Genomic DNA, 10,978 nt, shown 5'->3' on the forward strand with positions numbered 1-10,978 from the left:
CACCTTCCCCCCCATCCATCTTCTCCCACCTCCTCCCCCTGAGTGGCGCAGGGGAACGGGGGAATGGGTGTTATGGTCAGTCTATAGCGCTTCTTCTCTGCCACCCCTTCTCGATCACTCTCGTCCCCTGTGCTGTTGGGTTCCTTCCACGTGATGCAGTCCTTGCTGAAATGATCCAGCGTGTGCTTTCTACAGGCGGAAGCTCTTCCAGAACTGCTCCAGATATGGTTCCGTATCACGGGGTCCATCCCTCAGGAGAAAACCGCTCCAACCTGGGTCCCCCACGGGCAGTAGCTCCTGCCAGGTCACCTGCTCCTGCATGGTCTCCTCTCCACGAGCTACAGGTCCAGCCCGGAATCTGCTCCATTGGGGGTCTTCCGCAGGCGGCAGCCTCCATTGATGCAGGTCATCCTGCTTCTCCTCTCACTCTCTCAGCTGCTATGTGGCACAGTGTCCTTTTTTCCTGTCTTAACTATGCTCTCACAGAGGTGCAAAACAACATTGCTTATTGACTTGGCTCTGGTCAGAAGTAGGGCACTTACCTAACATGGGGCAGCTTCTAGATTCTTCTCACAGAAGCCACCACTAAGGCCCCCTGCTATCAAAACCTTGCCATGTAAACCCACTACGGCCTCGCTTTCTCCAGCCTAAACAACCCCAAGCCAAACTGCTAACGGCCTTGTTGGCCACCTGAGCACATTCCTGTGTCATACTCATATTGTTCATTTCTTTGCTACCCGTTCTCACTCTTTTTTTCATTTAAAACTCTTCAATCAGACAGCTTTGTGTGGATCAGCATCCCCACATTCTGTCACTTTCCTTATCAATTGGCACAACTGACCAGGTCTGGCTCCCATCACAGCCTCCCTTATCAGCATCCCTTGGTGCCCTGGAAAAGGTCCTTGACCAAATACCATGGAAGGAGCAGACCCTCTGAAACCCCCTGAAGTTGGCAAGAACAGGTAGCCAGTGCTGCATGTGGGGCAGAATACCTGCATCTATCGGGGCAGGATTGGACGTGAGCAACCAAGGGGGGACCCTGAGGAGAAGGGCCTGGGTGCTACAAGGACACCATAGGAGCCAGTGGGACATGCTGACAGGGAGCAAGGCCAGCTCCTTACGGGGATGCACTAGAGGCAGTGGGGGCCATCCAGACCACTGGAGTTATTGTTGCCCTCAACTCAGTGCTGCCTTGGCTATTTCTGGAGCAGTGTGGCACAGGCTGAGGGCTTCTTTGGCCCTGTGTCGTCCAGGCTCTGGGCAGTAGAGAAGTATGCAGAGACTGCTTGAGGGGTGGCTACAATGATGCTGGAGTTTTTCCTCCTAGTAAGAAAGAGCATGAGAAAGAAAGAATATCATAAAATTCAGGTTGGCGGATGGTGAGATAGGGGCTGAGGTGAAATGTTACTTGAAAAGCAGAGCTGTGGTGCAAGAGATCACCCAGAGGGTGTCTGGATCAGCCCGTGTCTTTGTGTTTCATAGACTACTGAGGGCAGATGGGGAGACATCAGTCAAGGCAGGAAGGTTCTCTGGTGACAACATGATGAGAAACAGGACGGGTGCCTAAGCCCTACATGGAAACAGGTGTAGACATGGAACAGCATAGGACAGTGTGTGGTGGTTATGGTCAAGGATGTTTTGCAAGATGAAAGCCCCCTACAGAGCCAACAGCTTTGTCTGCTGGGCTCTGGCTCTTGTCTCTCTCAGTGATGCCTACGAGGAGGCACGTCATCCTTAGTGCATTAGGGTCTCAATGCCTCCTTATCTCTTTCCAGGAGCCTAGGAGATGACCACCTGTGGCTTTGTCCTTGGCATTGCCAAAGAAACCTTGACACATTAAGGTTTCCTAAGCCTCAGGGCCACCTTTCCTTGGCCTTCGTCTCCCCTTCATCACTGCCTGCAGTTTTCTTCTCTAACAAGTCCCTGGGGAGGCTTTGTCTGTAATGTCCCTCAGTGGGACACATTAGTGCTGCTAGTCTTTGGAGTTTGCATCATACTAGGACTACTTGAGCAATGATTTCCATTTCCTCTCAGTGTCTGAGGCTCGCGGGCTCTGCCCCGACCCACCAGAGGGGCCATTATCGTGCCTTGGTCTCGAAGTGTGCTGCTGAGCTGGGCTGGTCTCCTGGTATGGAGGGAAGGAGCTCCTGGCAAGCGGACAGCACTGCAGAGAGACAGCTGTACCCAGGAGCAGCTCCTCTGCAAGGTGCAGCAGGGCTGGGGGCACTGCCTGAAGCTGACATGGGGAGCGGAGAGAAGGGGAAGAGTGGTTCATGGTAGTCTGGGGTCAGAAGGTAGAGGACAGGTTACAGGAGGAGAAATCTCCCCAGCCACCTCCCCACGGTAAGTCTCTGGGTGCAGGGCAACGCTGCTGTGCACCCTGCCAAGCTCTCCTGGAGCTGGCACAGCCCTCAGCTGATGGGAGCTGTCAGGAGGACACTTGGTGTTGGAGTTGAAGGGCATGAAGGGCTTGTGTGCTGCAGGGTCATTGTGCAGGGCCCATGGGCTCCCTTCTCTTGGGGCCAGTTGCAGTCTGTGAAGCCAGGGGTTCAGGCAGGTGTGCCCAGGGCTGTGGTGCAGAGCACGGTCCCTGCTGTGCTTTGGGGGCTGTGTGCCGGGGCAGGGCCTCTGCTGCCTGCCAGGCTCAGCACTCAGCATATCTGGGGAGCTTCCCAGGGGCTGTGGGAAGAAGCTGTGAGTGGAAGGAACCCCCGTGGCAGGGCAGGGCAGGGCAGGGTCCTGCTGCTGCCCAAAGCCTGCTGCCTGGGGCAGTCTGCTCACAGCCCATTCTTCCTCAGGGCACTGCACAGAAGAACTGCAAGGCAAGAACTATTTGAAGGTAATGTGCTTTTTCAACTCTTCTAGTTTGCTGCTCATTTTTTGAGGCAGTCTGATGGTAATGGAGTAGTAGTGTCCGTATGAAAGAACGAAGGCTCCTTGAGCATTTCTGTAAGTCTGAGGCACCTTACACATCAGCATACAAATAGTATCAACATCACCTTTCTTGTTTCTGAGGGAATTATTTGAACTTCTCCTCATGTACTGCAATAGGGAGAAATCCCTGGCCAGTGGACTTCTCAGATCACTCCAGGTTCCCTCCTACCTGTTGTTGTAGGCCAGGATTGACTGCTGAAGAGCCCACAGCACAGCCCCCTGCTTTGTTGTGGCACCCTCAGAGCACTAACCTGAGGTGAGCCAAGGAGGTGTTGAAAGCTCATCCTGAAAGGAATGAGGCACAGATTACTGTGCGGTAAGATGTTCTATGAGACGTATGATGGGTTTTGGTCAGAGAAGTAATTAAATTTTGTACTGTCATTTCTTCGTTTTGTCAGGCTCCCTTGTCCAGAGGCAGTAAATGTGTAACGGCAGCTCCATCACTGAGTTCCTCCTCCTGGCAGTTGCAGACACGCGGGAGCTGCAGCTCCTGCACTTCTCACTCTTCCTGGGCATCTACCTGGCTGCCCTCCTAGGCAATGGCCTCATTATCACAGCTGTAGCCTGTGACCACCGCCTCCACACCCCCATGTACTTCTTCCTCCTCAACCTTGCAGTCCTCGTCCTGGGAGGCATCTCCATCACTCTCCCTAAAGCCATGGCAAATTTCCTCTGGGACACCAAGGCCATTTCCTATGCAGGATGTGCTGCACAGATCTTTCTGTTAGTCTTTTTGTTTTCAGCAGAGCTTTCTCTTCTTACTGTCATGGCCTATGACCGCTATGTTGCCATCTGCAAGCCCCTGCACTATGGGACCCTCCTGAGAAGCAGAGCCTGTGCCACCATGGCAGCAGCTGCCTGGGGCAGTGGCTTTCTTCACGCTGTGCTGCACACTGCCAGTACATTTTCATTACCCCTTGGCCGTGGCAATGCCCTGGACCAGTTCTCGTGTGAAATTCCCCAGATCCTCAAGCTCTCCTGCTCAGACTCCTACCTAAGGGAAGTTTGAATGACTACTGTCAGTGCTTTTCTTGTGTGTGGGTGTTTTGCTTTCGTGGCTCTGTCCTATGTGCAGATCTTCAGGGCCGTGCTGAGGATCCCCTCCCAGCAGGGACGGCACAAAGCCTTTTCCACGTGCCTCCCTCACCTGGCTGTGGTCTCTCTGAATGTCAGCACAGTCATGTTTGCCCACCTGAAGCCCCCCTCCATCTTCTTCCCTTCCCTGGACCTGATCTTGGCAGTGCTGTACTCGATGGTGCCTCCAGCATTGAACCCCCTCATCTACAGCATGAGGAACCAGGATGTCAAGCATGCTGTGCAGAAATTGATGACTGGATGTATTTCAGAAGCAATAAACTGACAGCCTTGTTCTGCAAATTACCCTTAAAATTACTCATAATAACCAAAGTCTGTCTTATGTTCTTGTGCTGATTATTTTTTTGTCCCCCAGTATGTATTCTTACAAAAGGTGTTCAGAAGGAAACAGAATTCTTCATTTTCCTTGTGTATTTTATCCATTTAAAGAGACTTTTTTTTATACCCTTCTTGAGACCATTTCTCTGTCTGCACGGGCAGTGCTCACATGCAGATGTTGAGGGTAAAAGAGTCCCAGCCCAATGTCCTGGGAGCACCACTGCTGGGTCCATGCAGAGCTGCTCATTTGCCACTGCCACCCTCTCCTTCTGAGCCCTGCTGGTGGTGTAAGACCTGGATGCTCCTGGAGCTTGGTGCCAGTGCTGCTCTGTCACCGTGCTGGGACTGCAGGCAGGGACAGGCAGTGGGCACTTCAGTGACACAGCTGGCCTCCAGAGAATCATTTGCCTCCAAAATGGACCATGCCTGAAGGCTCATGTCATCTTTTGGAGTTGCTGTCACATCAGATAGTGCTCAAAGAGCATCCCAAAGGCTCCCTGGGACATAGGACATACTGGGAGAAGAACGGGGCCTGTCCAGATGCAAGGGAGACATGGGAACAGAAACCCTTTGCAGCTGCTGCTACCAACAGACACATCGTACGCATGTGGAGAAGAAACAAGAGTGAGCACAAAGGCCATCTGCTATCTCTAGGGGGGTCATGAAAGCCGTGGGCAGACAACATTAGGTCCCTTCATCCTGAGAGTAACATTCTGGAGAAACTGCCGGAATAGCACAGAATAGTTCAGGTGGAAGACACCTTCAGAGACCATCTAGTCCAAAGTGCAAAACCTAAATGCAGCTCTGCTGAAAGGCCTGGCCACTCCTGTAGCTTAGTTCTAGTGCCGCTGTGTAGCCATGATGAGCATGCATTCCAAAGTGCAAGACCTGAAGACAGCTCTGAGATGTACTTCCTTGAACCTGCGAGCTCCCTGTGCCCATTCCTCATGCCTCAGGGCATCTCAGAGGAGGGCAGAGCAGGACAATGCACCGCAGGGCTGAGGTGTCTCCCAGCCTCTGGTAGTGACTGCAGGAGCCAGAGGGACACTACAAGTGCTGCAGAGCGCTGCCTGTGTGTTCAAGGCGGGGACTCGTGTCTCTGAAAAGCCATGTGTGTATGAGCAGTGCATGAGGCCAGCTCAGATGTGGGCACCTCACAGAGCCCTGACATTTCTCTGGATAGGTGGCCCCAGTGTTCCTGTGAGATTTCTGTTACGCTCCTTGCACAGGTTCATTGCAAGTATCCCTCTCTGCTTTGCCATGCTACCCTGCTTTTCTGGACTAGTAATGACAGCCAACTGGTGGCTGTTGGTGACAAAAGTTCTTCTATAAGGGCAGATTGTGCCCATCAACTCTCGTGGCCGTCTACAATGGGGTTACAGCATTGGTGGTACAACGTTTGTCGGTACATAGACAGTGTGCTTGAGTGCATTCTCAGTGAGTTTGCTGATGACACCAAGCTGGGTGGTGCAGTTGACACATGGCAGGGAAGCGATGCCATCCACAGGGGCCTTGACAGACTTGAGAGGAGTGGCCTGTGAGCACCTCATGACGTTCAACAAGGCCAAGCACAAGGTCCTACAACTGGATTGGGGCAATCCCAAGCACAAACACCGGCTGGGTGGAGAATGGATAGAGAGCAGCTCTGAGGAGAAGGACCTGGGGGATTTGGTGGATGAGAACCTCCACATGTTCTGGCAATGTGCGCTTACAGCCCAGAAAGACAAACATATCCTGGTTTGTCCAGCAGGTCAAGGAAGGTGATTCTTTTTCTCTACTCTGCTCTTGTGAGACCCCATGTGGAGTACTGCATTCATGTCTGGGGCCCAAGCTCTAGAAGGACATGGAAGTATTAGAAAGAGTCTAGAAGAGGACAAAAAGATGATAGAAAGGCTGGGGTACCTTTTCCGTGAAGACAGGCTGAGAAAGCTGGTTCTTTTCAGCCTGGAGAGACCCTGTAGTAGCCCTCCAGTACCTAAAGGGGGTCTACAGAAAAGCTGGGGTGGGACCATTTGTCAGGGACTGTAATAACGAGACAGGAGCCTAAGTGGGCAGCAGCTGGCAGGAGGCGAGGGGAAGCCAGGAAGCTCCTCCCAAGGCCGTTCCTGCCAGCAGAGACAAGGCCAGAGCCGAGGGAAGGGGACGAGGCTGGAAGGGCAGTGGTGAGGTCCCTGCCGCTGTGCGGCCTGGTTGCCCTGCAGGAGATGTGCTGGCCAGCAGGCCTTGTGAGGTCACCCAGTGCATCACAGAGCACCCCAAGGCAGCAGGGATGGCACTGGAGAGGTGAGTGGCAGAGCCCAGTCAGGGGCTGACTGTGGCTCCCCTCTGCTGAAGCTACCTGACAGAGCATGGCAGGAGGAGGGCAGGCAGAGCTCATGGCCACTGTGCTTACGTTTGCCTTGCCACGGGCTCCTGCAGGGCTCTGGGCGTGGCCACCACGACCCCACAGAAGACACCACAGCTGCTGGAACAAAGGTGGCTCTTAGCCTCCCCAGCAGCCCCAGGCCAGAGTCAGCCACGGCACCAGGAAATGGAGGTCCATGAGATGCCGGCACCCCTGCTGCCAGGCCCAACAGAGCTCCAGCACAGAGTGCCTGTGCCCCTCTGGGCCAGCCCCTCTGCCCAGGCCAGAGCAAGCGGTACTCTGAAGGGATGAAAGACATGGACTCCCAATGGCTCTTCAACAGGAGACATTTATGGCCGTTTTTCTCGACTACATATACTTTCCCTGTAGCTCCATGTGCTCTCCACGCACCCATATCTGTCAAACAATTGGTTAGAGATCCTCAGACGTGTGCCTCAAGACAGCCAGCAACTGTCCACTGCACAAAGCTCATCTTTAACACTGCAGCCAAGTTATTTATCTCGACCTTGTTCAAGTTTTTTTTCTACCACTTACTTCCTCATTATCTCTAGTTCAGGGATATGTGAAACAGCGCAAGGCCACCTGTGAATTCCTTCCCCTCAGTACTCAGTACCTGAGGTGTGGCCTCAGCAGAGCTGACTAGAGGGGGACAGTCATGCCCCTGGTCCTGCTGTTTACACTGCTGCTGATACAAGCCAGGACGCCATTGGCCTTCTTGGCCACCTTGGCACACTGCCGGCTCATGTTCAGGCAAATGTCAACCAATACCCCCAGATCCCTTCCCTTTGCACAGCTTTCCAGCCACTCTGCCCCGAGCCCATAGTGTTGCATGGGGTTGTTGTGGCCAAAGTGCAGGACCCGACACTCAGCCATGTTGAACCTCATCCCATTGGCCTCTGCCCATCGATCCAACTTGTACGGGTCCCTCTGCTGGGCCTTTCTACCCTCTGGCAGATCGATACTTCTCCCCAACTTGATGTCATCTGCAAACTTACTGAGGGTGCACTCTAAATCATCAATAAAGATATTAAATCATCAATGAAGATATTAAAGATAACGGACCCCAACACCGACCCCTGGGGAACACCACTGGTGACTGGTCACCAGCTGGATTTCACTCCATTCACCACTACTCTCTGGGCCTGGCTGTCCAGCCAGGTTTTAACCCAGCAAAGAGTGTACTTGTCCAAGCCATGGGACTCCAGCATCTCCAGGAGAATACTGTGGGAGACCATGTCAAAAGCCTTGCTGAAGTCTAGGTAGACGACGTCAACAATGTTTCCCTCATCCACCAGATGGGTCATCCGGTTGTAGAAGGAGAGGAGGTTGGTCAGGCAGGACTTGCATCTCATGAACCCATGCTGACTGGGCCTGATCCCCTGGTGGTCCCTCATATGTGTTCAAGATGACCTGTTCCATCACCTTTAATGGCACCGAGGCTGTAGTTCCTCAATTCCTCCTTACGACACTTCTTATAGGTGGGCGTCACATTAGCAAGTCTCCAGTCGTCCAGGACCTCTCTGGATGACCATGACCACTGATAGATGATGGAAAGTGGCCCAGCAATCACATCCACCAACCTCCTCAGCACCCTCAGGTGCATCAAGTCGGGGTGCATAGATTTGTAGATGTCTAGCTTGCCTAAATAACCTCTAACCCAATCCTCTTCAATCAGGGGAAAGTCTTCCTCCAGATTTTCTCTTCTTGTTTCCAGGCTCAGTAGTGCATGGGGGCTAGCCTTAGCAGTGAAGACTGAAGCAAAGAAGGCATTCAGTAATTCTGCCTTCTCTGTATCCACCGACACAAAGGCACGCGCCTCATTTAGCAGTACACCCATGTAATAAATGTCTTCAAAATAGGACTATAATCAAAGTTTACAATTTATTAAAAGAATAGAGGTAAGCAAACAGCGCTGTGTGTATTAGTCCAGTAATACAAGGTATTAAACATAGAATTATTAACAATCCTCCACATACCCTCAATACAACCCTCCTTATTTTCAAGGGGGTTGATTACAATCACCACCCATAAAGCCCCCTTCCATAGTACTCTTAGATCAATTCCATTCCAAATTTGAACTGGGACATATGCACTATTCTTCATTTCTTTTACAAGTTCATTTACAGCTTTTCTTTCTGTTGTGGTTTAACCCAGTGGGCAGCTAAACAACACATGGCCGTTCACTCTCCTCCCCCCCCCTCCTTCTCTGGGATGGGAGAGAGAAATGGGAAAGTGAAGCCTGTGAGTTCAGATAAAGACAAGAAAATAATAATAACAATAATAATAATGACAATAGTGGTGATAATAGTACTACTAGTAATAAGGTGTACAAAACAAGTGATGCAGAATGCAATTGCTCACTACCTGCTGTCCGATGCCCAGACTAACCCCGAGCAGTCCAGCCCTCTTCCCAGCTCTTGCACCACCAGCCTGCCCACTGGCAAGACAGAGTGAGAAGCTGAAATGTCCTTGGCTTGGTGTAAGCACTGCTCTGCAACAATTAAAACATCAGCATATTATCAGCACTCTTCTCATCCTAAGCCAGAACACAGCATTCTACCAGCTACTAGGAAGAAACACCCTCATTATCAATCTTTAAACAGCAATTGCTAAAGTTAAATTTTCCACAGAGTTCTCCTTCTTGTGCTAGTAAATAATCCAAAGCTAAGTGGTTTTGATACAAAGCAGTTCTCATCTTGGTATTTTGCTTTGCAATTAATCCAAGTGCATCTCCAGTTTTATTTATAACTATTTCTGTTACAGCTTGTAACCTAATTATTCTATTAAGTATATATATATATATTGGGGTCCTATAGGCCCAGGATCCGTCTTCTGCCCACGTAGCTGGATCATAATAGGCAAACACCTTCAATCAAGGGGTTGGACCCACTTTCAGGATCAATTCAGGCTTGTGTTTCCGTTCAGCCTGTCAGGGTGATCCAGCTCCTGGAAAACAAATCACAATTTTATATGTTTTTTTTTTTTTTTTAAAAAAAAAAGAGGTTCGCATGTTATTTTCTTGGGACAACTTGACCTTAGTGTGGGAGAAGTCCGGTCGAGGCCCTCTCACTCAGCAGTCAATAGCCATAGGGGTTTCTTCCCTCCATAGACCATACACACCACAGTGGAGTGTCCTGCCCCGCTCTTGCCTTCTCCCTTTCCTCCCTTCAGGCTTGTCCCCTTTATTTGGCATCCTTAATTCATGCAGAGCCTCATTGCCAGAATATTAGTTCTTCTTTAGCTTTAATTTCAATTCCTCAGGAGTGGACTCAACCCTCCAAGTTTCGGTAGTTACTGGTCCTTTTATTCTGGATGCGTGGGTCCAACCCCTTTCTGCTGTTCTCACAGCTGTTTCAGTAGTCAGTAAAACAAGGTACAGTCCCTCCCACTGGGGGTTCAATGATTCTTCCCTCCATTTTTTTTTTTTTATTAAGACCTTGTCTCCTGGTTGTATCTTATGAATAGCAAATCCTAAAGGTGGTGTTTGAGCCATCATTCCAATTTCTCTTAGCTCTTGTAGTTAACTTCCAATAGTAATTATATATTTCTGGATGCTACGATCCTCAACTACATTGTTTCCTAGAGGCATCCCTTGAGAATAAGGCATACCATATAACATTTCATATGGTGATAATCCAGTCTCACTGTGCGGTTTAGTTCTTATGTTTAAAAGTGCCAATGGTAAGCATTTCATTCAGGGCATTTGTGTCTCGATCATTAATTTAGCCAATTGTTGTTTTATTGCTTGATTCAGTCTTTCTACTTTCCCTGAGCTTTTTGGGTACCACGGAGTATGGTATTCCCACTGAATACCTAATAATTGACATAAGACTTTTATTATTTTAGAAGTAAAGTGTGTGCCCTGATCAGAATCAATGTACTGGATTATCCAGTACATTAGGTGTTCTAATAGATTTTTTACCACCATTTGTGCCATAGCTCGTGCTACGGGATAAGCTTCTACCCATTGTGTTAAATGATCTACTATTACCAATAGATATTTTATCCTCTCTACTTCAGGCAATTTAGTGAAATCAACTTGTACTTTTTCAGAAAGTCCATACGCTGTTGTTTTTGTTTTTCTTTTTTTCTTTTTTTTTTTTTCTCCCTCCCATGGCTGCTTGTCAAAACACTTTCTTATTTATCTTCTGACAAGTTAAGCAACATTGTGTAATTTGCTTTGCTATTTCAAAAACAAACAAACAACAACAACAACAACAAAAAAAAAAAAACAAAAAAAACCAATGCAATCAAATTGTTTTAGTA

The sequence above is a fragment of the Anas acuta genome, chromosome W, assembly GCF_963932015.1.
Source record: "Anas acuta chromosome W, bAnaAcu1.1, whole genome shotgun sequence".
Lineage (NCBI taxonomy): Eukaryota > Metazoa > Chordata > Aves > Anseriformes > Anatidae > Anas > Anas acuta.